The 25,869-nt window shown below is 42.6% G+C and overlaps 2 protein-coding genes across 6 annotated transcripts in view; one reads left to right on the forward strand and one right to left on the reverse strand.

The window, feature by feature from the left end:
- The window catches only part of PLAG1 (PLAG1 zinc finger), a 75,224-nt gene extending 72,373 nt beyond the window's left edge, over nt 1-2,851 (reverse strand). For all 3 annotated transcript variants that reach the window (XM_063924996.1, XM_063924998.1, XM_063924995.1), the window contains exon 1: nt 2,726-2,851. The gene's annotated coding sequence lies outside the window, so the exon portion shown is untranslated. The remainder of the gene's footprint in view (nt 1-2,725) is intronic.
- Nucleotides 2,852-3,075: 224 nt separating this feature from the next.
- Nucleotides 3,076-25,869, forward strand: part of CHCHD7 (coiled-coil-helix-coiled-coil-helix domain containing 7) — a 49,187-nt gene continuing 26,393 nt past the window's right edge. The window contains exon 1 of one of the 3 annotated variants that reach the window (XM_063925003.1): nt 3,076-3,191. The gene's annotated coding sequence lies outside the window, so the exon portion shown is untranslated. The other 2 variants (XM_063925002.1, XM_063925001.1) reach the window with 2 other exon arrangements.

Consider the following 25,869-nt stretch of genomic DNA (forward strand, 5'->3'; position numbering starts at 1 on the left):
TGTAGCATACTAATGTTATTAGTGAATAGTGTACAAGGTCTAGGTGTTCACAGTTCACAATCAAAGTAAAATCTTTCTAGTTTATTAAGCTTATTGTACAGTCATAACAGAATATATAATGGATGCTGACAAACAGATAATGTCCAATGCTTGAGATTCCACCCTCCCCAGATGAGAAGTGCAATAAGACAGAATGTGCATTGCAATTAGATATCACTAGAATGTTAAACACAAAGATTTACATTGTAAAAGAATCTCAGATGGACTAGGCTTTACTAGCAAATCTCTGCAACATTTCATGGACAATTTTAGAGCACTATTCTTAAGTCACACTCAACCAATAAAGGTAATTTATTTATTTACAGTTTCTTATATAGCGCAGCAAATTCCATTGCGCTTTATATAGGGAAGTAGCAGAGAGCTAGCCAGTTGGGTTTATAATGTAAAGGTGCATGTGGAACTAGTGTTGTACTAGATAAGAATGAAACTTACACATGGGACTTCAGGCTAAATAGTTAGAATCTTTCAAAGCAAAAATGCTGAAATAAATCTTTAAAGGTCTTTACACTTTCACACACTTCCTATGCAGATTTCCATTACATTGTGATGGCCATATAGATCTCATAACAAAAACAGACGACAGGACTTAATTATGACATTGTCACAATCTTAATATCTCAAGGGATGGTCACGGAAACAACACATTTGACATGAAAGAAAGGGGATATCTGTCTAATAAACTTACACAAAAAAAATCAAAACGTTCCAGACAGAATATTACAACACTATAAACATATATGCTGCTGCCTTTCACCTGATGTGGAGCTTAAAATGAATGTACAACACTTTCTAGGTTGCAACAGCTAAAAATTTTACAATATTAACATTTTTATGTAAAACAAATCTTACTAATCCGATCAACTTGCAATCTTGTCTCAGCCATGCCTGGTTTCTTGTACAAGCACAAGTGTAGATGGGAACTTCCATATTGTGGCTTTTTACAGTATCTCTCTAGCCCCACGTGGAAGCAACATCAGCAGCAGCATATCTGAGGCATGAATACAAAGCACTAAGCATCTTTCTATATAGCCATAGGAAGAGAACAGCCCCATTAGACTGTAACAGATGGCTAGTGCAGCAGGTGACATTTATAAAGTGGAAAACCATAACAAAACACTAGAAGGTGATACTTTTCTAGCAGGCAGCAAGCTCAGCCCTTGACTAGGAGGAACACAGGCTGCAGCACTAGCAGAGCAATGCAAAGACTGAGTGGCAGCGGGGCGGAGGGGGGGTAAGGGGAGGGGAGGGGGGAGAGGGAGCTTGCTCTGCAAAGATAAGTTTTTTTTAAGCATGTATAAAAGTGACAAGGGAGATAATTTCCATCACCGCCAAAAACCACAGAAAAACACATTCATTAATTGCTCTCATGCACAGATCTTGCCAATAGGAAAAGCCCAGGTTTCAGATTCAGTTTTCAAAAAAAAAAAAAAAAAAAAAAACAGCAAGAAAAAAAAAAAAAAGGAGAAAACACATCAAAACCAACACAGTTCCCTCAGATTTAGCCATCATGGCTCACAATCCACTAGTAATGCTAATGCAGCATCCCTGTTTTGCATTCTGCTACATCTGAAAGTTCTACAAAGTTTTGCAAAGAAAAGTTAAAATAAATAGATGTAGAGAAAGAAAGACTAAACATTCTGTAGTAAAACTATAGGTGCAGGAGGCAAGCTGGGGAAGGCAGACATGGTAAGCTGAAAAGAACGGGACGGATCGCCAAACGGGATTTTTTTTGCAATTTTTTCAGTATTTTTTATTATTATTATTTAGTTATGCCTCTGTTCTCCCTCCATTTTGGTTGTTTATGATACTGACAACAAGCTGTCCCAGTAACCCGTCCCCGATCCCCTCTGCCCCAATCCTGCTGCTCCACCACGCTACTTGTGTTCCGGGCTGCTTTGGGGTACACACAGCGACCAGGATGCACAACCCCCCATATTAACAGAGGGAGAGGGGGGGCCAGCAACCTCCCTGCAGTCCTGACCCACCTTCACCTACCCGGCACCCCAAAATGAGCACGGAAACAGTGCAAGAGACCATGGTTTCAGAACCAATTGTGGACAGGGTGCATGATAACCCCCTGAAGGAACTTTGAGGGAAGTTTGGAGGATTTTGGCTGAATGGGGGATTTTTAAAGTATTTTCTGCACTTATTTTTTTGCACAGCACGGTCTCCCTCTGCTCCCCCCTCCTCCTCTCCCCCTCTCCCTGCCTCTAGCTCCTGTCACAATATTAACTGAAAGAAAGGAAAACTACAAAAACTTCCCACAAAAATGTATTTTCAGCTAAAGAAAATAGTGTTTCCACAACCCCCCGAGCAGCTGCAACAGCCCCCCAAAGAGTACGAGACTGCAAGATGCACCATATATAAGCAGCAGTGAGACGTCTGACAATATAAACAGGCAACCTCATTAATGTATTTATAAATATAGCTTCATTTAGGCAAAAAGTAACTTTAGTTCCAACTTCATTTTCTCACACTCCTGAGTTTTCTCCCAATTAAGTCCCTGTACAGGAGAAGAGGAGTAGGGGGGTCTGCAATAACTTTTTTTTCCTCCTCTGCCCCCTCCTCCTCCTTTTCTCGACCCCCCCTTTCCCATAATTTAAATAACCCTGATTTTCTGTGCTTCAGAGGCGGCTGCGCCAGCCCAAACCCCCTGCAAACTCACCGCGGGAGCCTTAACATCCTTCCTACGATCGATTTCCGTGGTTTAGGTGCCTTTCCGATTTTTTAATAATTTTTTTCCCATATTTTCGCCTGGACGCTGCGGGCCTGGAAATTGTTTGCTTTCCCCTCTCTCCAGCAGCCATTGTAGTTGTATGCGCTGCGGTGCAGCCAAACTTGCCCCGGGAGACGCGCCCACCGTACGCCCCGCCTCCTTCGCCGCCGACACCCCGCCCCTCTCCCTGCTGCCCGCAGAGCCTCTACCAGTGATGCTAGCCGTGCTGTCACCACACCGGTCTATGATTGGTCGGGCTCGGCGTCAGTCATTTGTGACCGCTGTTATGAGGCGGGGCTAGGGCCGAGAGCTGGAGGAGGTGTAGCGTCCTTTTATTGGGCGGTGGAGATGGCAGTCTAAAAGAATCTGCACGTGAATGGTTAGCTGATATGTCAATGTCGCAAGGGCCCAGCAGGTTAGTATGTGGCAGTATTTAAAGGGGTTGCGAGGGGGAGAAGTTGACGTATTTCGAATTGGAGCTGCGGTCTGGTGGCTTTGGAGAGGGTGGTAGCAGCACCTTCCCGGCCTGAGGTATCATTGTCCGGTCATTCATATGTAGCCAGTTCCGTGGCCGCCCTGGGCTGCTGCCACGCAGTGGGGAGGTGAGTGTGGCCTCCCCCCCAGAGCACCGCGACCTGCAGCCCGGTCATTGTACACACAGCCAGCGTGTTCCCAGCAGCACATGTCTCCCTCCCTCACACTCCCCTGTCCTTGCTGCATCTGTCAGGGTCATGGAAGTTGCACATTGCTGCAGGCCTGTGCTCTGGGATATACTGATAGGAAACCTCCGTCTTATTCTAGGAAATGGGCTGAGCCCAGCAGCAGTCACATTGTCACCCTGAGCCCTGCTGCAGTCACCTTGCCGCCCTGGGGCCAGGAGCTGTCACTCTCATTACACCTCTGAGACAACTTAATTGGTATTCGTTTGACTTTGCTACTCTTTGTGTGGGTTTACTTTGTATGGTACTTCTGCAGAACTTTGCAGGGAGCTTTAATATTCATTTATGCCACTTTCAGATCGCAAACCCAGGTCGTACCCGGCTTCGGAACCCAGGTCCGAGCAGGCTCAAGGGCCCTACACATTTAAAGATCCGACGGTGGATACGGGCGACCCGGCGGCTGGGAGACTGAAGTTACTTCACTCCACCCGTCACACGGCTCCATAGAAGTGCAGGCAAATATGGACGAGATCGTCCATATTGTCCTGCATGCACAGCCGACTGGGCACCAGCGATGAACGAGCGCGGGGCCGCGCATTGTTCATCGCTGGTGCCTCTACACTCAAAGGTATGAACGGTATCTCGTTCATTAATGAATGAGATCGTTCATATCTTTGAGTGATATCGCCCAGTGTGTAGGACCTATCAGACCTTTCACATTGCGGTTTCGACCCGGGTTATTCCTGGGTTGGTGCCTTTCACACTGAACCCAGGTCACACATGTTAAACACTGTGATGTGATTTAAAATGGACTTTTCTGGCTCACACTGATGAAGTTTCAAAGGAAATAAAAGGAGGGACTGGGGACTGCTCTGTACAGACGCATAAACAGTCAATCTGCTCCTTTTTTTGAGACCCGGGCCGAATATCACAGGTCAGAGGTTTCACACTGCACCCAGGTCCGACCCGTGTTTAACCCTTCTTTTAATCCAGGTTGAGTAACCAGGGTTATTCACTTTGGAGCTTTCACGCTGCACGTCGACCCAGCAATATCCCGGGTTATTTTTGGCAATGTGAAATGGGTGTTAGTAATTAGCTCAGTGGTTCTCAAACTGGAGTGCTATAGGCAATTGCAGGGGTGCCACCTGTTGGTGGTCTAGGACCAAATCAAATTATTTATGATACATGTGATAACATATGTGGACAAACAATACCAACCATGTCTGCCACCATGCAACTGAACCGATTAATGACAGCACATCTTCATGTCATTTTGCAGAATTTCCCAATCAAAATCTTTTGGCCTAGGGTTGCTGGGATTCAAAAATATGTGGGAACTGTATGAGGCGATCCCAAAATAAAATGCTCTTGATTCAATTCAGCGCAATGTTATGTCAGAGCAGAACTCTAACAACCCTACTGGCACAATGCTGTTATCTGCCCATAGTGCAGAAATGGCATCAAGCGCCAGGCACTTAAGTCGGAGAATGATGGTTCTCGCGACTAAACACCATGTTTAAAGTGCGAGAACTGGCATTCTGTGACACATCACGATATTCAATAGCTCCGGGGGCTCCTTCCCGGCACTTTGGAATTGAGCCCAATTTGTCTTGGGGCACTGGTGCTGACCCATTGTTCTGTTTTGGTCTTTGCTGCACCTTTTGCAGGCCAGGAAACTAACATAGGGTTACTGTGCACCCAGGTGTAACCTCATATGGAAGAGTGCTGTTATAAGAAAATCTATAAAGCATTGTGGGTATGCGTTAATTGCTTATATGAAGGGTAGTTAATAAATGTCGCTATCAGGATGTGCCTATGAATTGAGATTCTTATCTGCAATCAAAGATGAATTAATGAATTACCTGCAGGTTCTGTAGTAACTGCCATCTTTGATTAGTCAATGACTGCCACCTACCAAGATTTCTCCCGTGCTGCCCCTACCCTATGGAAAGCGCCTCTCATTCTGTCACTCTCCCCAACATTTAGTGCTTCAAATGCTACCTCAAAACATAACTACTTCATTATAGTCAACCAGATCTCTGCTTCTTGCATTTCTTTATCACCTATACCACCATGACTCCTCTTTCCCTATTAGAATATAAGCTGTAGCGAGCAGGCCGCCCCCACCCCTCTCCAATTTAGGTCATCCCTCTACTTAGGCTCTCTAACTCAGCCAATAGGTATACACTGCACAGCAACTTGTAAATATTTTATTATGGAAGTATGTTTACCCTGTCTGCAATTTTTTTTTGCTATGTACGTCACTTTGTGATACTCTGTGTTCTTATTATTGTAATTTTCACTGGTGCGTGCATGGCTATAAGTGAGCCTTGTGGCTTGTTTAATGACCCCCTAAATCTGCAAAGCCTTTGCCCTTACCTAAGGAAAATGTTTTCTTCTATTATAAACAAAATCTACTATATGCATTTTTTGTTTCAAAGTGAACTCTCAAAATATCCATCTGCACTTTTGATCCGCATTTTATGTTGGCCATTAAAACTGAAAGGCGGAAAAGGTAAGCCAGACTGGCACTGACGTTGTTTGCGTTGTAATTCATTCTGTTCTAAAGATGGCTCCAATGTCACATTTGTTGTGGAGCAAAATTGTAACCGTCTGCACCATGTTTCTGAATATTGTTCTTGTGTTGCCAGAAAATAAATGTTGTGGCACAGTATGTTGAACATTGTTTAGACAAGGAAAAGACCTACTTCTAAAATGCTGTAAATGGTTAGCAATTTAGTACATTTATGTATTAGAAAAGTAAGCCACCTTTAAGGGTGTGTTTACTAGTATGGTGGTTGCTGGAGTGTTTTTGTCTATATCGCTCGTTAATGCCGTTTCTAAAAGAAATTTGGCAAATGGATCATTAATCTGACGGCAACTGTTGGATGACACAATATGGCGAGTGTCAAATTGTGAGATAGAAAACAACCATTCAGTATTTTAGACACGTAAGTTAACTATGAGCAAAGGAATGAACAATCAGTTGTCATAGGGATCAGTGATCCCTTCAACGGCTGCATTTTACATGTGGTATTATAAGTTTTGTCATGGAGAAAAGTCTGTATACATATCTGTATACGAACCCAGGAGTCTGTTCATATTGAAGGTTGTGTGTTTCAATATGGTTTCTGTGCAATAAAAAAATCCTTCATAAAACACATTGATATAACGAATGAAAAAGAACAGTGTATATCCTGATAATGTCCCCTAATGTCACTAATAAATAATAAAATAAAAAAAACCCCATGAAGATGGAATTATTTTGTAACTAAATGTTGTTCCTATTTAAAACAGCGATACCATAAAGTGAGGGCTGCTGGTTACTGCCTTAACCACTTAACTCTCAATTTTTCCTTCAAAACCATTCATAACATTGTTTTTGAATTTTTATTTATTTAACATAGTTTAAAAAAAATGTTTTCAACATTATATTATGCACATCTGGATCTACTTGTCAAAAACTGGGGGACACAGTGGGGCGACTTTCGCATTTGACCTGACCATGCAAGTTAAGTGGTTAAACCACTAATGCAGACTATAGATGAATTTCTGGATTTACTATGTTCTCTTGGTTTGTTTATCAGCTTGCTATTAATTATCTATGCTTGGTGTCATGGACTATCATGCCAACCACAGATACATTGCATATGATTTACAGGCATACTTATCACAATCCGCATCTCTGAGGATAAAATCACCCAAACTCGCAATGCAATAATTGATTACATCAAAATGCTGTATCAATTATCGCAAGCAGGGAAAAACTTGCGAGAAAGCTCTGTCCCTGCAAATCAACTCCACATACTTCTCACGTTATTTTTCACAAAAATATGCTGAGAATGTGCTTCGTATGCACCGCTGGGTACCATTATACCCCTTTCCCCTTCCTTGCACTTACCTGGTGATCAGTTAGCTCCTCCGTGACTCCAGTAATCTAATACCTGGCTTCCAGCTCTGTAACCCAACACCTCGGTTTACATCTGACATCAGATGACCGTGGTCAAAAAAGCAGGAAGCCCGGGATTAGATGACTATCATGGAGGAGCTCACGGATCACTGATTATCGGACCATGGTGCTGCAGTCTGTACGTTTTTTTTTGTTTTGTTTTTATTTTAAATGTAGTTATGATTATCAGTCGGTGGTCATATTAGACACACATGGTGTATCACAGGTGCTTACGTTCTACTCTGCTTTGCCTTTCAGCGGAGAAGGAGATGGGGAACTGTGGATAATGCCATCTCTAGATGGCATTGTCATTGCAGGGATTCCTCCGTTATTTTTTCACAATTTATTTTTAGTAAATCTGAGCAGATCTCATTTCTTATTACAAGTATGAGTATTGCGATCTGCTTACAAAAAGAATGTGAATTCAATGGCTTGTTTTTTAGGAAAACCGCTCTTAAAGCCCTTTGTTTTCGTTTCACTGAAATGTAGTAATCAGAAAAGAGTGAAAACACCAGTTTTCACATTATTTTCATAAAAATTACATTGATAAGTAGGGCCCTTAGTGAGCAGAGATACTTTATAATGTCCCTTTAAGTTTTAAGAAATGTGAAATCCTCACACTTTGAAGGCTATATGTATATTTTTTGCAACCTCTGGAGATAGAAATTAGATGCATGCTTAAAAGGTACTTTACCTGCTATTTAAAGATAGAAAGGAAAGAAAAACATAGTGGGATTGTTGTATTACAGCAAAAAGGATTGAAGTGTGGTGTATATATACCGGGGTAGGTTTTATCATTTTTATTAAACTGACTTCATAGCACATGCCAAGGCAGCACTTTTTATATTCCAGAAAGTTTAAGTAGTTGGTAGATGAATGATATGTAAACTCAATTGATGTGCCCAATATAGGAATTATTTTTGAGAATTCTCTACCCATGGTTATTGGGTAAGGAAAGGGTAGCTGCATGTTCTATATCTTGTTTTGATGCTTGAAAATTGCATACTGAAACCTGTTGCTAAAATTGTATTTTTAAAGTAATGTTGATTCTGGGCTCTTAATCACTGAGCTGCCAACTCTACTGCTTTTTTTTTGTTTGTTTCATTAACTTATGTATCTAGATTAAAATTTCTGTAATACTTACAACCATGTAATTAGTCTTAAGTTTTACTCTATTGGTATGGAGAATGTTGGTGCTATGCACTTGCTCACGTGAAAAGGCTGCATTTAGCATTTTGACATTTAAATAACACTGGTGTGACCGAAACAGCATTCTCCATTCACTTTAACATAACACTGACCAAGCATGTCATCACTTCACATCATTGTGGTTTCCTAGTCAAGAAACTTCATATCCTAAATTGCCTGTAGTCATCTGCCTATATGGCATCCATAGATCTCTGATAACCATACTAGTCTATGATGTTTTATATTGACATTCTTCTGTTCCCTGGGTAGTTTATGCAATTTGTGGGGCACATCCACACTTTGGTTCTTACTTGAATAGTTATATGTTTCATAATCCGTTCTGTGCAACTGATAGTGGCCATTAACCAAGACTAGAGGCAATTTGGTTTCACCAAAGTGACCAAGCTATGGGATTTCATGCCAGAATTGGTAGCAATGAGAGATTCATCAATTGCATATATAAAAGAGAAATTGGATTTGATGCTTTTTAAAACCAAAATTCTAAATAAATGGCTAAACTGGTCTGATTCATTCATAGAAATCTTCCTTTCTTGAAGACAAGTTTGTATCACAGGGTTTAATAATAATTTCTTATTATAAGTGTTGGAAATTCTCAGTTAACTTGGATCATTCCAGTGAGTTTGAAGTGTTTAAAGGTTTTGTTTTTTGTTTCTTTAATAAGTCAATTATAATTATGTGCTTTTCTTATACATTTGAGTTTTGAAAGCGAGAAAAAAGGCATAGTACAATTTTTCTATCAACAAGTTATCGTCAGTGTTTTAGAAATATATTGTGGCATGTTATCAGAAATCACCCTATTAGTGTAATAGGAGGGCAAAGCTCATTATGGGTGTTATTGCAATGTAAGGAGTTACTGTGTATCCTTCCTAAAGTATTGTAACGTGTTGTCTGAGTTTACTGTTAAACTATTTTGTTGACTTTAGATATTGTTACATTATAGATTACTATCAAATTTTAAATGCAACTTTTTTACAATAACTACTACATTCTGTTGGGAGAATATAAAACTATATACATAAATAGCAGTGCTTACCTTGTGAATACCTTGTTCTACAACTGTTTACAAATTACTATTTCCCCAAATAGCTGCAAGTAAGTCTCCTCCACCTGATCCTTCTACAATGTTATCTGCAGGCATGGCTTGACTGTGCGATAACCTGTAAGGACAAATAGCAAATGCGTATTACAGGTTGAGTATCCCTTATCCAAAATTCTAAATCACACATTTTTGGTTCTCCTACTGAGATAATGACACATATACATATATATTATATTATATATCTATATAATATAATCTATATATATATATACATAATATATAATATATATGTCATTATCTCATTAGGGGACCCAAAAATGTGGGATTTTGAATTTTGGATAAGGGATACTCAACCTGTATAACTTTAAGACTATCTTTCAAGGATTCCTAACCAATGTAATTACTGTTTAATGTTTTCTGCAAGTTCTCTTCCTATTCAATTTACTTTGAAACTAAGTTATACTTATTTTGTAGATCACTGTAAAGTAATTAGTATGAGGTACATTGTTGCTGAATAATTGAGAAATGGTTTACACAGCTGCTTGACAAACATCATTTGGTAATAACATCTAAAACTGGCACACAGTGCGAGACATTTACTAAAAATAACACAGACTGTGCATAATTTCTTTGTAACTGGTGAATGTGTAATAAATACAGATCATTGTATCTAGACCAGGGCATCTCAATCCCACACTTGATTTTCTAGATTTTAAAGTATCTTTATTTCAGAATATCTTTTTTCTGTTGGCTTTGCTATGGTTTTATCCTCTGATGCCTTGAAATGTTTACTAAAGTCACAATGGGGGTAATTCCAAGTTGATCGCAGCAGGAAATTTTTTAGCAGTTGGGCAAAACCATGTGCACTGCAGGGGGGGGGGGGGGGGGGGCAGATATAACATTTGCAGAGAGAGTTAGATTTGGGTGGGTTATTTTATTTCTGTGCAGGGTAACTACTGGCTGCTTTATTTTTACACTGCAATTTAGATTGCAGATTGAACACACCACACCCAAACTATCTCTCTGCACATGTTATATCTGCCTCCCCTGCAGTGCACATGGTTTTGCCCAATTGCTAACAGAATTCCTGCTGCGATCAACTTGGAATTACCCCCCATGTGTGAACATATATACCACTTATCTGTTTGTCTAGATGCATAAAACGTTATTCTATTTGTAATATAGTAAACTAATTTGTAATATTTATATGTAATATGTTACTTTAGACCCACTTGCTTTGAGAAGAAACCGTAAATAGTTTAAATTGCAGAGCTATTTTGTTGCTGTTATTAGTGTCTGCTTCCTAGAGTTACAACCTGAGGTACTGTAGTTTATGAGCAAAGAAGTATTATTGCTAGACACTATATATGAAATAAAAACAAACTGGACATTAAAATGTAACATTTTTATAAAAACTGAATAATATTGTTATCACTTTGGATAATTTGCTTACACTTCAGGAAAACTCAAGATTGAGTAAATAGCTTTGCAGCTGTGGGTTGTGTGAAAATCTTGCTTGGACACAATTAAATCTCAACTTCTCACACACTTCAAGACAGTTCTCCTGAGAGGACTGTTGGTTGTCCACAACAGGAGCCATTGTGGCCAAACACCTCATGCCTTGAGCCCATGACCATTATAATAGTGTACTTGTAAACCAATAACGGGCTTATTTACTCCAATGTATCCCTATTAGCCATCTAACTTGGTATGCGTGAATCACAAAATCTAAATGGAAAAAACTCTTATTAAAGGTTAGAATACAAAAACTTTTTTTTTTTTTTTCAAATAATGTTTATTGAGTTTTCATAAATGAAGTAACAAACATTTGCAGTAGACAAATTATGGACCAACATGGTCAATCATGGGTAGGTATAATTGGGTCAGAGAATGTGACATAATTGGAACATATAGTTATCTTATGGAGGACCCATGAACTTATTGTGTAAGATGTAAGTCCATACAATCTTAGGGTTGACCTCTAAATTTAACATAACAGAGAAAACAGAGTAAGAGAAGAGAAGAGGGGGAGAAAGGGAAGAGGGAGAGGTGGGGTAGGAGTGGTCAATGCCTAGCTATATGGTCACTGGGCTCTTATATTCTAGTGTAGTTGATATCAATTTGCATGGAAGACATTTTAATGGGGGAGGGATATAGTGGCATAAATCTATAATTGGATATATGAGATTAGCAATTTTCTTATTGATACAGATCAATATCAACCGCCGAATACAGTACTCCAACATCATAACTCATCAGAGTATATAGTCAAGGTGTCATTTGCCCTTTCCAATGTAAGTACCAATCAGTGGAATCAAATCTGGAAAAGATCTGTTCTTGAGCTGCATGTGAAAGAGTATTAATATAGGGGCTCCACCGTTTGTAGAATTTTTTCACACCTCCTTCTGAGTAAGCTATAGTAGAAAAACGTTCTATATATAAAACCTTAAGGAGTATATTGTGTACTGTTGACAGAGTTGGGGTGTGTTTAGATATCCACTTCTGGAGAATGACCTTTTTTGCAATGGTTACTAGCATAGTTAGGAATGGGTGAAGGTGTGTTTGGGATATGTCTAAGTCCCATACCGAGAAGTTTGTCAGTAGTAATGCCTGTGGATGTAGTGTAGCCTTTATTCCAAGACTATTGTTAATATATTGCACTATTTTATTCCAGAACTTTTTAATGATACCACATTCCCAGAAGTTGTGGAAAAAGGTTGCCGAAGAGTGAAAGCATTTTATACAACCTCCAGTCTCTTCCTCTACGAAATGTCGTTTCTGTGCCTGGGAGATATATGCCCTGTACACAGTTTTAACATGAATCTCTTGTAGAGAGGATGTCTTCAGTATTTGTAATGTTTTATCATAATGTTGAAATATATATTCCGAATTTGTAATGCTTGGAATAAATCTACACCATGAAGTTGCAATTTTGTTTTGTAATTTGTCGCGTGTGGTATTGAGTAAGTCTTTGTATAGGTATCTGGTTTTGTATGGTCGGGAGCGTGATATATTTAGCAATGGAAAGAGAGGGTCGGACAAGGTGGTGTCACTCATCGCTGGTGGCAACGAGTTAATGTAGTGTCGCATTTGGAGGTAAGCATAGAAGTGTGAGGCATGTAAACCAAATCTCTCTTGTAAAGAGAGAAATGGTAATAGAGTTCCACCTGGGTCAAATACGTCTGCAATTTTCTTTATGCCTTTTAATTGTAGGCGGTGGAAGATTGCATCCTCCATGCCCGGTAAGAAGAGTGGGTTACCCCACAGAGGTAGAAAATGAGAATACATTGGGTTTCTAGATAGTTTCCTGTTAATTGCACCCCAAGACAGGTAAATGTCTCTGAACAGCACATGGAAACGTATTCTGTCTGGGATCATGGAGCTGGGTGTGTGTAGCAAAGCGCAAGGAGAGTATGGGGCGAAAAGAGCACAGTCTAATTCAAACCAGGTGAACACACTGCGTTCATAGAACCAGTCTAGTACATATCTAAAGTGAACCGATTGAGAAAAGAGAGATATGTCCGGAAAACCGACACCCCCTCCCTCACGTGGTAGCTGCAAGAATTTACTTGCTATTCTAGGTTTGCCTCCTTTCCAAAGGAATTTACTGAACCGGGATTCTACTAATTGTATGTCTGATTTTGACATGCGTAGGGGAAGCAATTGTATTAGGTATGACAATTGGGGAAAGAGTACCGACTTGATCAATGCATTTCTACCCAATACTGAGAGTGGGAGAGATGTCCAGTTATCCAGTTTCTTGGAGATAGCCTTGATAACCGGAGTGAAATTCAGATTATATAGATCTCGGAGGTGTATGGGTATTTGTACCCCTAGATATTTTATAGCTTTAGTAGCTATTTTAATGGTATTATATGGGCCGTGTGTATCTAAATAAGTGGGTGGGCCATTCAGTGGGAGTAATTCTGATTTATGTATATTTATGGAATATCCAGAGAATGTACCAAAAGCATTGATTAAGTCAAAAACTGTTGGCAGTGTTAAATCTGGGTGGGACATTAGTAGCAACATGTCATCGGCAAATAATGAGAGACGGAGGTCAAGATCACCCACTTTAATGCCATGGTATTGGGGGGATTGTCTGATTGATATGGCTAGTGGTTCTAATGCCAATGCGAATGGGAGTGGGGATAGTGGGCAGCCCTGGCGGGTACCCCGTTGGATACGAAAAGGTTGTGACATAAAACCATTGCAGAGGATTCTCGAATCAGGGTTATTATATAGGATTCTTATGTAGTCTATAAAAAGGGGAGGAAGTCCAAATCTAGACATTGTGTCAAATAAGTGATCCCAGTGTACCATATCAAAAGCTTTCTCCGCATCCAAAGATAGTATAGCTGCGGGAACATCGGGCATGGCACACTGGGAAGTAATAATTGCCGATAAGACCTTTCTAATGTTCACCGTGGAGGTGCGGCCCATGATAAAACCAGTCTGGTCTCCATGAATGATTGAAGGCAGTACTAGTTTGAGTCTTTCTGCAAGTATTTTTGTCAACATTTTGTAATCTAGGTTAAGCAGGGAGATTGGGCGGTAAGAGCCAGGGTCCGACAGATCTCTGCCCGGTTTGGGTAGGATGGTAATTGTGGCAGAGTTAAAGTATAGGGGTAGTTGTCCTGTGGAGAGAATATTATTGAAAACCTTCGTTAGTAATGGCGTCAATTTAGGTGCTAATATTTTGTAGAATTCAGAGGAAAGACCATCTGGGCCTGGGGCCTTCCCGGGTTTCAGGTGAGCTATGGTCTGGGAGACCTCCGTCTCAGTTACAGCCGCCGTTAGTGCGGTTCCTAAGTTGGGGTCAAGTTGTGGAATGGGTAAATCATTCCAAAAGCTTTTGGTCTGGGTTGAGGAAGAGGGTGTGGTTGGTTTGGAGTATAAGGTGTTGTAATATTGGTGCATGATTTGGGCAATTTGGGCATTAGTTGAGGTGAGTGACCCTCCAGGAGTCTTGAGGGGGTGTATCAATTTCGGTGTTCGTTGGCCTTGTAGAAGGTGTGAGAGTAATTTGCCGGATTTGTTTCCAAACCGGTGGAATCTAGCATCTTTTTTAAAGGAATATCTAGACTCCATTTTAAGAAGTAGGCTATCGAATTCTCGTTTGGCTGAGTGGTATAGGGTTCTGTTATTCGGAGTTGGGTCAGATTTGTAAGATTGGAATGAGTCTGTCAAAGTAGACTGTGCCTGTAAATATTCATAGTTTAGGGATTTGTATGTTTGAGAAGTATATGAGATAATCTCGCCTCTAAGGACTGTTTTTGAGGCTTGCCAAAACATCTGAGGTGAGTCTGTGAGGGTTTCGGCATTGGTGTCGCAAAATGAGTCCCATGTTGATTCAAGTTTATTCTTAAAGGTAAGGGAGTGGGATAGCGAGGATGGGAATCTCCAAGATCGGAAGGAACTTTTCTCAGTGTGCATGTGTAGTTCTATCCAAACTACCGCGTGTGCAATGGGCTCTATCATGACCCTGCGGGTGCGGGGCAGTAGGTGCTCAGAAATAAAGACATAGTCTATTCGAGACAATGTTCCATGTGCTGCAGAGAGACACGTATAATCTTTTTCTATGGGGTTAAATGACCTCCAGGTGTCTAAAAGATGTAGGGATTGTGTAAACCATGATATACCCTTTTTGGATAGGGATGTGCCCCCAGTGCCTGTGGCTTGTTTATCTAGTTGAGGAGAGGTGATCATGTTGAAGTCGCCACCCAGAATGAGAGGTGTGTCATGTAGTGGTGTGAGAATATGTAGCATTTTACGTAAAAAAATAGGTATTTTGGTGTTGGGAGCATATACATTGCACAGAAGGTATGGGCGTTGATTCAATAACACATTACATAAAATATATCTACCTTCAGGGTCTTCCTTCACTGATGTGAGTTCAATAGGGATTGTATTCTTGACTAAGATCGCCACTCCTCTGGCTTTAGAGGAAAATGGAGAGGCGGCTAGCACCTTCCATTTCAAAGTATTAAGCTTCAATATTTCAGATGCCACTAAGTGTGTTTCTTGCAGGTATACAATATCTAGTTTCAGTTTGTTCAGGTACAATAGTATTTTCTTCCTTTTCTGCGGCGAGTTAATCCCGCCAATATTCCAGGAGCCTAATTTAATTGTAGACATTATTCATATTATACATGGTTAGAAATAGGCATACTCTAAATGTATAGTAATACAATGGCATTGCTCTGTGTGGAGGGGGGGTAACTGGGAAAGTGGAGGGGGGGTAGAAGAGGAGGAAAGAAAGTTGTGAGAATAGGAACAATATGGTACAGTTAGAATTATCTGTACCAAGAACATAACATTGTAAGTAAAAGGAAAGTAACCCCCTGACTAGCAAAGGGGTACTTACAAGGCATTTAGCTAACAATTTTAAACATGAATATGAGTACATCACGACTTCCGTGGTATACTAGTATATATGTAAGGATCAGAACAAGGACAGAGCGTGCCCTCGCCGATCCCGCCAGCATTAAGATCGGGTTAGTAATCTGGGAATCGTCCCGCAGCAGTGTTGTATTGCCATTTGGTCATCTGCAGAAACTATGCCTGGAGGTATATAGTTGTCTATCATATTACAGTGCAGAAGTCTCATGTATGTGCCGGTGTAAGAACACATATGTAATGAAGTGTCCGGGGGGTGTATTAATGTGTGATCTAGAGAGTGATGACCGGCACATTCAGGTTTAGGTAGGTGGAATATTCGGTGAGTAAACATCTGGTATCGTGTCAATTCTCATCATTGTCATCAGGCGTATCAGCGTAATTCTCTTCTTCTTTCAAGAAGGCTTCAGCGTCCGCTACGGAGAGAAAGTCAGCAAAGGATGTGCCTGAGTATATGCGTAATCGTGCAGGATACAATAGGGAAAACTTTCTGTTTTGTTGAATGAGGTGAGAGCAAAGGGGAGAGAAAGCTTTTCGTGCTTTGGAAAGTTCTGCTGAATAGTCCTGGAACAACAGGATCTTATAGGAATTCCATGTAATATTGCGTGTTTTACGGGATGCCCTCCATATCACCTCTTTATGTAAGAAATTTAGACACTTAAAAAGCACCACTCGTGGTCTGGCTCCATCGTGTGTTTTCTGGGCACCAAGTCTGTGTGCACGCTCGATCACCATATCGTTGCAGGCAGCGGATATACCGAGTAACTCGGGTAGGGTGATTCGCAGAAATGTGTATAACTCGGTGCCCTTAAGTGTTTCTGGGAGACCTATTACACGGAGATTCGATCTGCGAGATCGATTTTCAAGATCATCCAGTTTATTCCAAATCTGGTGTTGTGATTTAGTGATATGCTGCATGTCCTGCTTAAGCACAGATACGTCTTGGAATAATTCCCCAGTACGTTGTTCGGTTTGTAACACTCTGTGTGAGAGCTGTGCTATCTGTTTACTTATATCTGCCGTTTGAGCCTGTAACAGAGGACCCATGGCTATGCGGAAAGCCCCCACCATGTCATTATACGTGACAGGTGTTGCTGGGGTAAATAGGATTTGGTCCCCTGAGGGTATTGTCTTGGGGTCACTGACCTGGGTGGCTGATGCAGGTGGGACCTCAGACAGGCTGTGCAGGGTGGGTGTAGGAGAAGGGGACGGAGCATGCAGCAGAGCTCCGGCGTCCGGCGCCATTTTGGATTCTGTGCGGCGCTTCTCTTTTTCTTTCTCCTTCTTTCTGGTGGGCATGCTCGGCGTTAAATACCGCTCCATACAGCGGTCCCGGCTTTTGGCTGCAGTGGGGAGACTTTTGCGGCTGTCGTTGGAGGCTAATAGCCTTGTTAAAGATGCGGTAGCTGGCGGGCAGCACGGAGCTCTCTCCTCACGCTGCCGTTCACATTGCAGCCGGAACCGGAAGTCACAAAAACTTTTAACACTGAGATGATGAATGATAATCTGCATTCAGTATTAACCTCAACTGTAACATATATGTATCTGAAACACAGTTATAGACCTAGTTTTCTTTCCTTTGTTTTATTTTTTTATTTTTCGCCTATATACAGTGGGTTTATTTTCACAGCAATCCTTTGCTACTCTTTTTCTAAAAGCAGAAACAGGAGAATCCTCATACAGTAGATGTCAATTCTATAAGTATACAGTATAATCCAAAAATGGTTGCAAACATTAGTTAAAACATTTAGGACTCTTCTTAACAAACATAAAAATGCCTAATTTTTTTTTTTTTTTTTTTTGTTCTCCAGCCTCTAAGCTGGAGAAAAGGCATTTTTTCCCCTCTCTTCTCCCTACTTATAGAACAGGAAATTGCAGTGAAATCACAGATCTTCTCTTAGTGATGCAGCCCCCATAGGTCTCAATAAGAAATGATCACTTAAGCTGTTTATCAAGAAGAGAAAAACTTCCCCAGCAATAATACCATTTATTGATGGTGTTATGGTAGCAGAAAACAGAGAAACGCATAATATTACAAAAAATTAGAAATGAAAGATTTTTTTAAAGTATATGTTTATATAGTCATTCCCTGATCAAAATTTGTTAATTAAACAATGCGGCAAACCTAGTGTGCATGGCACGCAGCCCACGCACAGCAGCGTCAGCGGGATCAGTACGTAATCCCGCTGGACGGGATCCCGGCGGTCGAAATACCGACGCCGGAATCCCGACCACACAATCCCGACAGGGGTGGCGAGCGGAACGCAGCCCCTTGCGGGCACGGTGCCTCGCTGCGCTTGGCACACTATTATATTCTCCCTCTATGGGTGTCGTGGACACCCACGGAGGGAGAATATGTCTGGATTGTGGCGGTCGGGATTCCGGCGTCGGTATTTTGACCGCCGGGATCCCGTCCAGCGGGATGTTGACCGCATCCCGCGTCAGCTATGGGGCTGAAGAGCACTATAAACGGGGAAGTAAGTATGACTGTGGTAGGGAAGGGGTGGCTTGAGCAGCTAACTTGACTCGGTCCATTATTTACACACACACACACACACACACACACACACACACACACACACACACACACACTGTATATAAATATATTCAATGGTTCTTGCGCTCACTCTTGTATATAGCAAGTGTATATGCTTTGGTGCCTTCTGTTAGGGTTGTAAAAGCCAACATTATGCAATTTTAATGATCGGCGGCACTCAGTCTTTCAAATTGGTGAAAAAAAGTCACAGGTATGTTTCAGGTAACGCTGCTGTGTGTGCCTGAGCCCGCGCCACCTGTGAGCGGCGCTGCACAGATGTCACGTGGCACTGGCACACACAGAGGCGTTTGCAGGTAAGTTGTTTCAGCTGTTTAATTAAGATTGTATCACAGGTTATAAAATGCTTTTTTTTCACAAATTTGAAAAATTGGAAGCTTATCTATCAAACAAAGCAAAGAGGGGTGCTCCATAGTGCAGTGGGGATACATCATCCTTCATAAAATTTTATGCACTATGAAGCGCCCCTTCTTTGCTTTGATTTGACCACCTATGGGACCTTGGGCTTCCTCTACTGAGGTGAGCTGCGGATCTCATATTGGATCTTGGTGCAGTAGTCCCAATTGGATTTTATCTAAAAATGTACTTTTGGTTTTTGAGATACACAATATGAAAGAGCTGGATGTAGGAGGGCCACCAGCACTGTATGAGAAGGAGGAGGGCCGCCTCCCTGGCCTGTCACCTCTCCCGGTGGACGCCTTTCTGCAATGAAAGGAGTCTGGCTGCTCTGCGCATTGCTCTATCGACATGGAATGAGACATCTTTTCAGCTGTCAAAGATGTCTCCTTTCTTCTTGGCAGGAGAGACCATTACTGCTTGGTCTATCACAGTACTTTAAAACCGCAAATTGCTTTTGCGAAAACTTAATGCGACCATATCTGAAAAGCAATTCTGTTTTTTGTATATAAATAGAGCCCTTATATATTTTTTTGTTTGTTAATTTTGAGAAGGCTAAGTAGTAATAAATGTAATAGGTTTATGCAGATTTCTCCAGATTATAGAAGCTGTCTTTTATACACTTTCTAAAGGGGGGAATTCAGTGCTGTTAATGGGCACCTACTGTCGTAACATAGAAACATAGAATTTGTCGGCAGATAAGAACCACTTGGCCCATCTTGTCTGCCCCTTTTTTTTTTTATCTCTAACCTTAATTGATACTTATTTCTTTGTAAGGATATCCTTATGTCTATCCCATGCATGTTTAAATTGCTCTACTGTCTTAGCCTCTACCACCTCCGATGGGAGGCTATTCCACTTGTCCACTACCCTTTCTGTGAAGTAATTTTTCCGCAAATTTCCCCTGAACCCCCCCCCCTCCCCTCCAGTCTCAGTGCATGTCCTCGTGTCCTATTGCTTCTCTTCATTTGGAGAATGTTTCCCTCCTGGACTTTGTTAAAACCCTTGATATATTTGAAAGTTTCTATCATGTCCCCCCTTTCCCTTCTCTGCTCCAAACTATACATATTGAGATTTCTTAGTCTTTCTGGGTATGTTTTGTGATGTATGCCATGCACCATTTTAGTTGCCCTTCTTTGTTCAGTTTCTAATGCATTAATATCCTTTTGGAGATATGGCCCTCAGAATTGAACACAGTATTCTAGATGAGGCCGTACCAATGACCTCTACAGTGGCATTATTACTTATTTCTCTAACGTCCTAGTGGATGCTGGGGACTCCGTCAGGACCATGGGGAATAGCGGGCTCCGCAGGAGACAGGGCACATCTAAAAAGCTTTTTAGGTCACATGGTGTGTACTGGCTCCTCCCCCTATGACCCTCCTCCAAGCCTCAGTTAGGTTTTTGTGCCCGTCCGAGAAGGGTGCAAACTGGATGGCTCTCTTAAGGAGCTATTTAGTAAAGTTTTTTTTAGGTTTCTAATCAGTGATTCCTGCTGGCGACAGGATCACTGCAACGAGGGACTTAGGGGAGAGACTGGCAACTCACCTGCGTGCAGGAGGATTGAAGTCTTAGGCTACTGGACACTGAGCTCCAGAGGGAGTCGGAACACAGGTCAGCCTGGGGTTCGTCCCGGAGCCGCGCCGCCGATCCCCCTTACAGACGCTGAAGAAAGACGGCGGAACGGAGGTCCGGAAACAGGCGGCAGAAGACTTCACAGTCTTCAGAGAGGTAGCGCACAGCACTGCAGCTGTGCGCCATTGTTGTCACACGGCTCACTGACACGGTCACGGAGGGTGCTGGGGGCGCCCTGGGCAGCAATATAAATACCTATTTGGCAAATAAATACATCACATATAGCCATTAAGGCTATATGTATGTATTTTAACCCAGGCCAGTTATTAAAAAACCGGGAGGAAAAGCCCGCCGAAAAGGGGGCGGAGCTTATTCTCCTCAGCACTCAGCGCCATTTTCCTGATCAGCTCCGCTGGTGAGGAAGGCTCCCACTCTCCCCTGCACTGCACTACAGAAACAGGGTTAAAAGAGAAGGGGGGCATAAATTGGCGATATAATGATATATTAAGAGCGCATATATAGAAACAACACCTTCTAGGGTTGTTATATACATTATAGCGCTTTTGGTGTGTGCTGGCAAACTCTCCCTCTGTCTCCCCAAAGGGCTAGTGGGTCCTGTCCTCTATCAGAGCATTCCCTGTGTGTGTGCTGTATGTCGGTACGTGTGTGTCGACATGTATGAGGAAAATGTTGGTGAGGTGGCGGAGCAAATTGCCTGTAATGTTGATGTCACTCTCTAGGGAGTCGACACCGGAATGGATGGTCTACTTATGGAATTACGTGATAATGTCAACACGCTGCAAGACGGTTGACGACATGAGATGGCCGGCGGACAAATTAGTACCGGTCCAGGCGTCTCAGACACCGTCAGGGGCTTGTAAAAACGCCCATTTACCTCAGTCGGTCGACAGACACAGACATGGACACTGACCCCAGTGTCGACGGTGAAGAAACATACGTAATTTTCCTTTAGGGCCACGAGTTACATGTTAAGGGCAATGAAGGAGATGTTACATATTTCTGATACTACAAGTACCACAAATAAGGGTATTTTGTAGGGTGTGAATAAACTACTTGTAGTTTTGCCTGAATCAGATAAATTAAATGAAGTGTGTGATGATACGTGGGGTTCCTCCGATAGAAAGTTATGGGCGGTATACCCTTTCCCGCCAGAAGTAAGGGCGAGTTGGGAAACACACCTTAGGGTGGATAAGGCGCTCACACGCTTATAAAAACATGGCGTTACCGTCTCTAGATACGGCCGCCCTCAAGAAGCCAGCTGATAGGAAGCTGAAAAATACCATGACAGTATATACACACATACTGGTGTTATACTACGACCAGCAATCGCCTCAGCCTGGATGTGCAGCGCTGAGGGGGCTTGGTCGGATTTCCTGACTGAAAATTTTGATACCCTTGACAGGGACAAGATTTTATTGACTATAGAGCATTTTAAGGATGCATTTCTATATATGCGTGATGCGCAGAGGGATATTTGCATTCTGGCATCAAGAGTAAATGTGATTTACATATCTGCCAGACGAAGACACGACAGTGGTCAGGTGAGGCAGATTCCAGACGGCATGTGGAAGTATTGCCGTATAAAGGGGCGGTCCATCGGACCTGGTGGCCATGGCAACAGCTGAAAAATCCACTTTTTGTTACCCCGAATCACATATCGGCAAAAAAGGACACAGTCTTTTCAGTCTCAGTCCTTTCGTCCCCATAGGGGCAGGCGGGCAAAGGCCAGTCATATCTGCCCAGGGGTAGAGGAAAGGGAAGAAGACTGCAGCAAGCAGCCCATTCCCAGGAACAGAAGCCCCTCACAGCTTCTGCCAAGTCCGCAGCATAACGCTGGGGCCGTACAAGCGGACTCAGGTGCGGTAGGGGGTCATCTCAAGAGTTTCAGTACGCAGGGGGCTCACTCGCAAGGGAACTCCGGGATCCTACATGTAGTATCCCAGGTGTACATTGGAAATTCGAGACATCTCCCCCTCACACAATTCACAGGCTGTATTCCCAGCAGGTGATAATCAAAGTACCCCTCTTACAACATGGAAGGGGGTAGTATTCCACACTATATTGTGGTACTGAAGCCAACCGGCTCGGTGAGATCTGAAATATTTGAACACTTACATACAAGCGTTCAAATCAAGATGGAGTCACTCAGAGCAGTGATAGCGAACCAGGAAGAAGGGGACGATATGGTGTCACTGGATATCAGGGACGCTTACCTACAGGTCCAAATTTGCCCTTCTCACCAAGGGTACTTCAGGTTCCTGGTACAGAACTGTCACTATCAGTTCAGACGCTGCCGTTTGGGTTGTCCACGGCGCCCCGGGTCTTTACCAAGGTAATGGCCGGAATGATGATTTTTCTTAAAAGGAAACATGGACGCTTTCCTGATAAGGGCAAGGTCCAGAGAACAGTTGGAGGTCGGAGTAGCACTATCTTAAGTAGTTCTACGTCAGCACGAGTGGATTCTAAATATTCCAAAATCGCAGCTTTTTCCGATGACACGTCTACTGTTCATAGGGATGATTCTGGACACAGTCCAGAAAAACGTGTTTCTCCCAGTGGAGAAAGCCAGGGAGTTCTCCGAGCTAATCGGGATCCTCCTAAAACCAGGAAAAGTGTCAGTGCATCATTGCACAAGAGTCCTGGTAAAAATGGTGGCTTATTACGAAGCAATTCCATTCGGCAGATTTCCCGCAAGAACTCTTCGGTGGGATCTGCTGGACAAATGGTCCGGATCACATCCTCAGATGCATCAGCGGATAACCCTATATCCAAGGACAAGGGTGTCTCTCCTGTGGTGATTACAGAGTGCTCATCTTCTAGAGGGCCGCAGATTTGGCATTCAGGAGTGGATGCCGGTGACCACGGAGGCCAGCCTGAGAGGCTGGAGAACAGTCACACAGGGAAAAAATTTCCAGGGAAGTGTGATTAAGTCTGGAGAATTCTCTCTGCATAAATAAGCTTAGAGCAAATTTATAAGGCTCTAAACTTAGCAAGACCTCTGCTTCAAGGTCAGCCGGTATTGATCCAGTGGGATAACATCACGGCAGTCGCCCACGTAAACAGAAAGGGCGGCACAAGAAGCAGGAGGGCAGTGACAAAACTGCAAGGATTTTTCGCTAGGCGGAAAATCATGTGATAGCACTGTCAGCAGTGTTCTTTCCGGGAGTGGACGACTGGGAAGCAGACTTCCTCAGCAGGCATGACCTCCACCCGGGAGAGTGGAAACTTCATAGGGAAGTTTTTCAGCATGATTGTGGACCGTTGGCAAAGACCAAAGGTGGACATGATAGCGTCCCGCCCGAAAAACGGGACAGGTATTCCGCCAGGTCATGAGACCTTCAGGCGATAGCTGTGGATGTTCTGGTAACACCGTGGGTGTACCAGTCAGTGTATGGGTTCCCTCCTCTGTTTCTCATAACCAAGGTATTGAGAATTATAAGACATAGAGGAGTATGAACTATACTAGTGGCTCCGGATGGGCCAAGAGGGACTTGGTACCCGGAGCTTCAAGAGATGCTCACAGAGGACTAAGGGCCTGGGGAGCTAAGAAGGGACTTGCTTCAGCAAGTACCATGTCTTTTCCAAGAATTACCGCGGCTGCGTTTGACGGCATGGCGGTTGAATACCGGATTCTGAAGGGAAAAAGGCATTCCATAAGAGGTCATACCTACCTTGGTCAAAGCCAGGAAGGAGGTGACCGCACAACGTCATCACCACATGTGGTGAAAATATGTTGCGTGGGTAAGGCCAGGAAGGCTCCACGAAGGAAATTCAACTAGGTCGATTCTGCACTTCCTGAAAACAGGAGTGTTTTGAGTCTCAAATTGGGGTTCATTAAGATTTAAATTTCGGCCCTGTAGATTTTCTTCCAGAAAAAATTGACTTCAGTTCCTGAAGTCCAGATTGTAAAGGGTGTATTCCATATACAGTTCTTTTGTGCCTCTAGGGGCACCGTGAGATCTCAACATAGTGTTGGGATTCCTTAAAATCATATTGGTTTGAACCGCTCAAATCTGTGGATTTGAAATATCTCACATGGAAAGTGACCATTCTGTTGACCAATATCTCACATGGAAAGTGACCATGTTGTTAGTCCTGGCCTCGGCCAGGCGATTGTCAAAAAGAATGGGCGGTTTTGTTTTACAAAAGCCCATATTAGAATTTTCCATTTGAACAGGGCAGAACTGGGACTCGTCTCCAGTTTCTTCCTAAAGGGGTGTCAGCGTTGTCACCTGAAACAACCTATTGTGGTGCCTGCGGCTACTGGGGACTTGGAGGACTCCAAGTTACTAGACGTTGTCAGGGCCCTAAAAATATATATATATATATATATATATATATATATATATATATATATATATATATATATATATATATATATATATATATATATATATATATATATAGTTAGGACGGCTGGAGTCAGAAAGTCTGACTTGCTGTTTATATTGTATGCACCCAACAAGCTGGGTGCTCCTGCTTCTAAGCAGTCTATTGCACGCTAGATTTGTAGTACAATTCAGCTTGCACATTCTGTGGCAGGCCTGCCACAGCCGAAATATGTAGATGCCCATTCCACAAGGAAGGTGGCCTCATCCTGGGCGGCTGCCCGAGGAGTCTCGGCATTATAACTTTGCCGAGCAGCTACGTGGTCAGGGGAGAACACGTTTGTAAAATTTTACAAATTTGATACTCTGGCTAAAGAGGACCTGGAGTTCTCTCATTCGGTGCTGCAGAGTCATCCGCACTCTCCCGCCCGTTTGGGAGCTTTGGTATAATCCCCATGGTCCTGACGGAGTCCCCAGCATCCACTAGGACGTTAGAGAAAATAAGAATTTACTTACCGATAATTCTATTTCTCGTAGTCCGTAGTGGATGCTGGGCGCCCATCCCAAGTGCGGATTGTCTGCAATGCTTGTACATAGTTATTGTTACAAAAATCGGGTTATTACTATTGTTGTGAGCCATTTTTTCAGAGGCTACTTCGTTTTGTTATCATACTGTTAACTGGGTTCAGATCACAAGTTGTACGGTGTGATTGGTGTGGCTGGTATGAGTCTTACCCGGGATTCAAGATCCTTCCTTATTGTGTACGCTCGTCCGGGCACAGTACCTAACTGAGGCTTGGAGGAGGGTCATAGGGGGAGGAGCCAGTACACACCATGTGACCTAAAAAGCTTTTTAGATGTGCCCTGTCTCCTGCGGAGCCCGCTATTCCCCATGGTCCTGACGGAGTCCCCAGCATCCACTACGGACTACGAGAAATAGAATTATCGGTAAGTAAATTCTTATT

This window comes from Pseudophryne corroboree, chromosome 5 (assembly GCF_028390025.1).
Source record: "Pseudophryne corroboree isolate aPseCor3 chromosome 5, aPseCor3.hap2, whole genome shotgun sequence".
Taxonomy (NCBI): Eukaryota; Metazoa; Chordata; class Amphibia; order Anura; family Myobatrachidae; genus Pseudophryne; species Pseudophryne corroboree.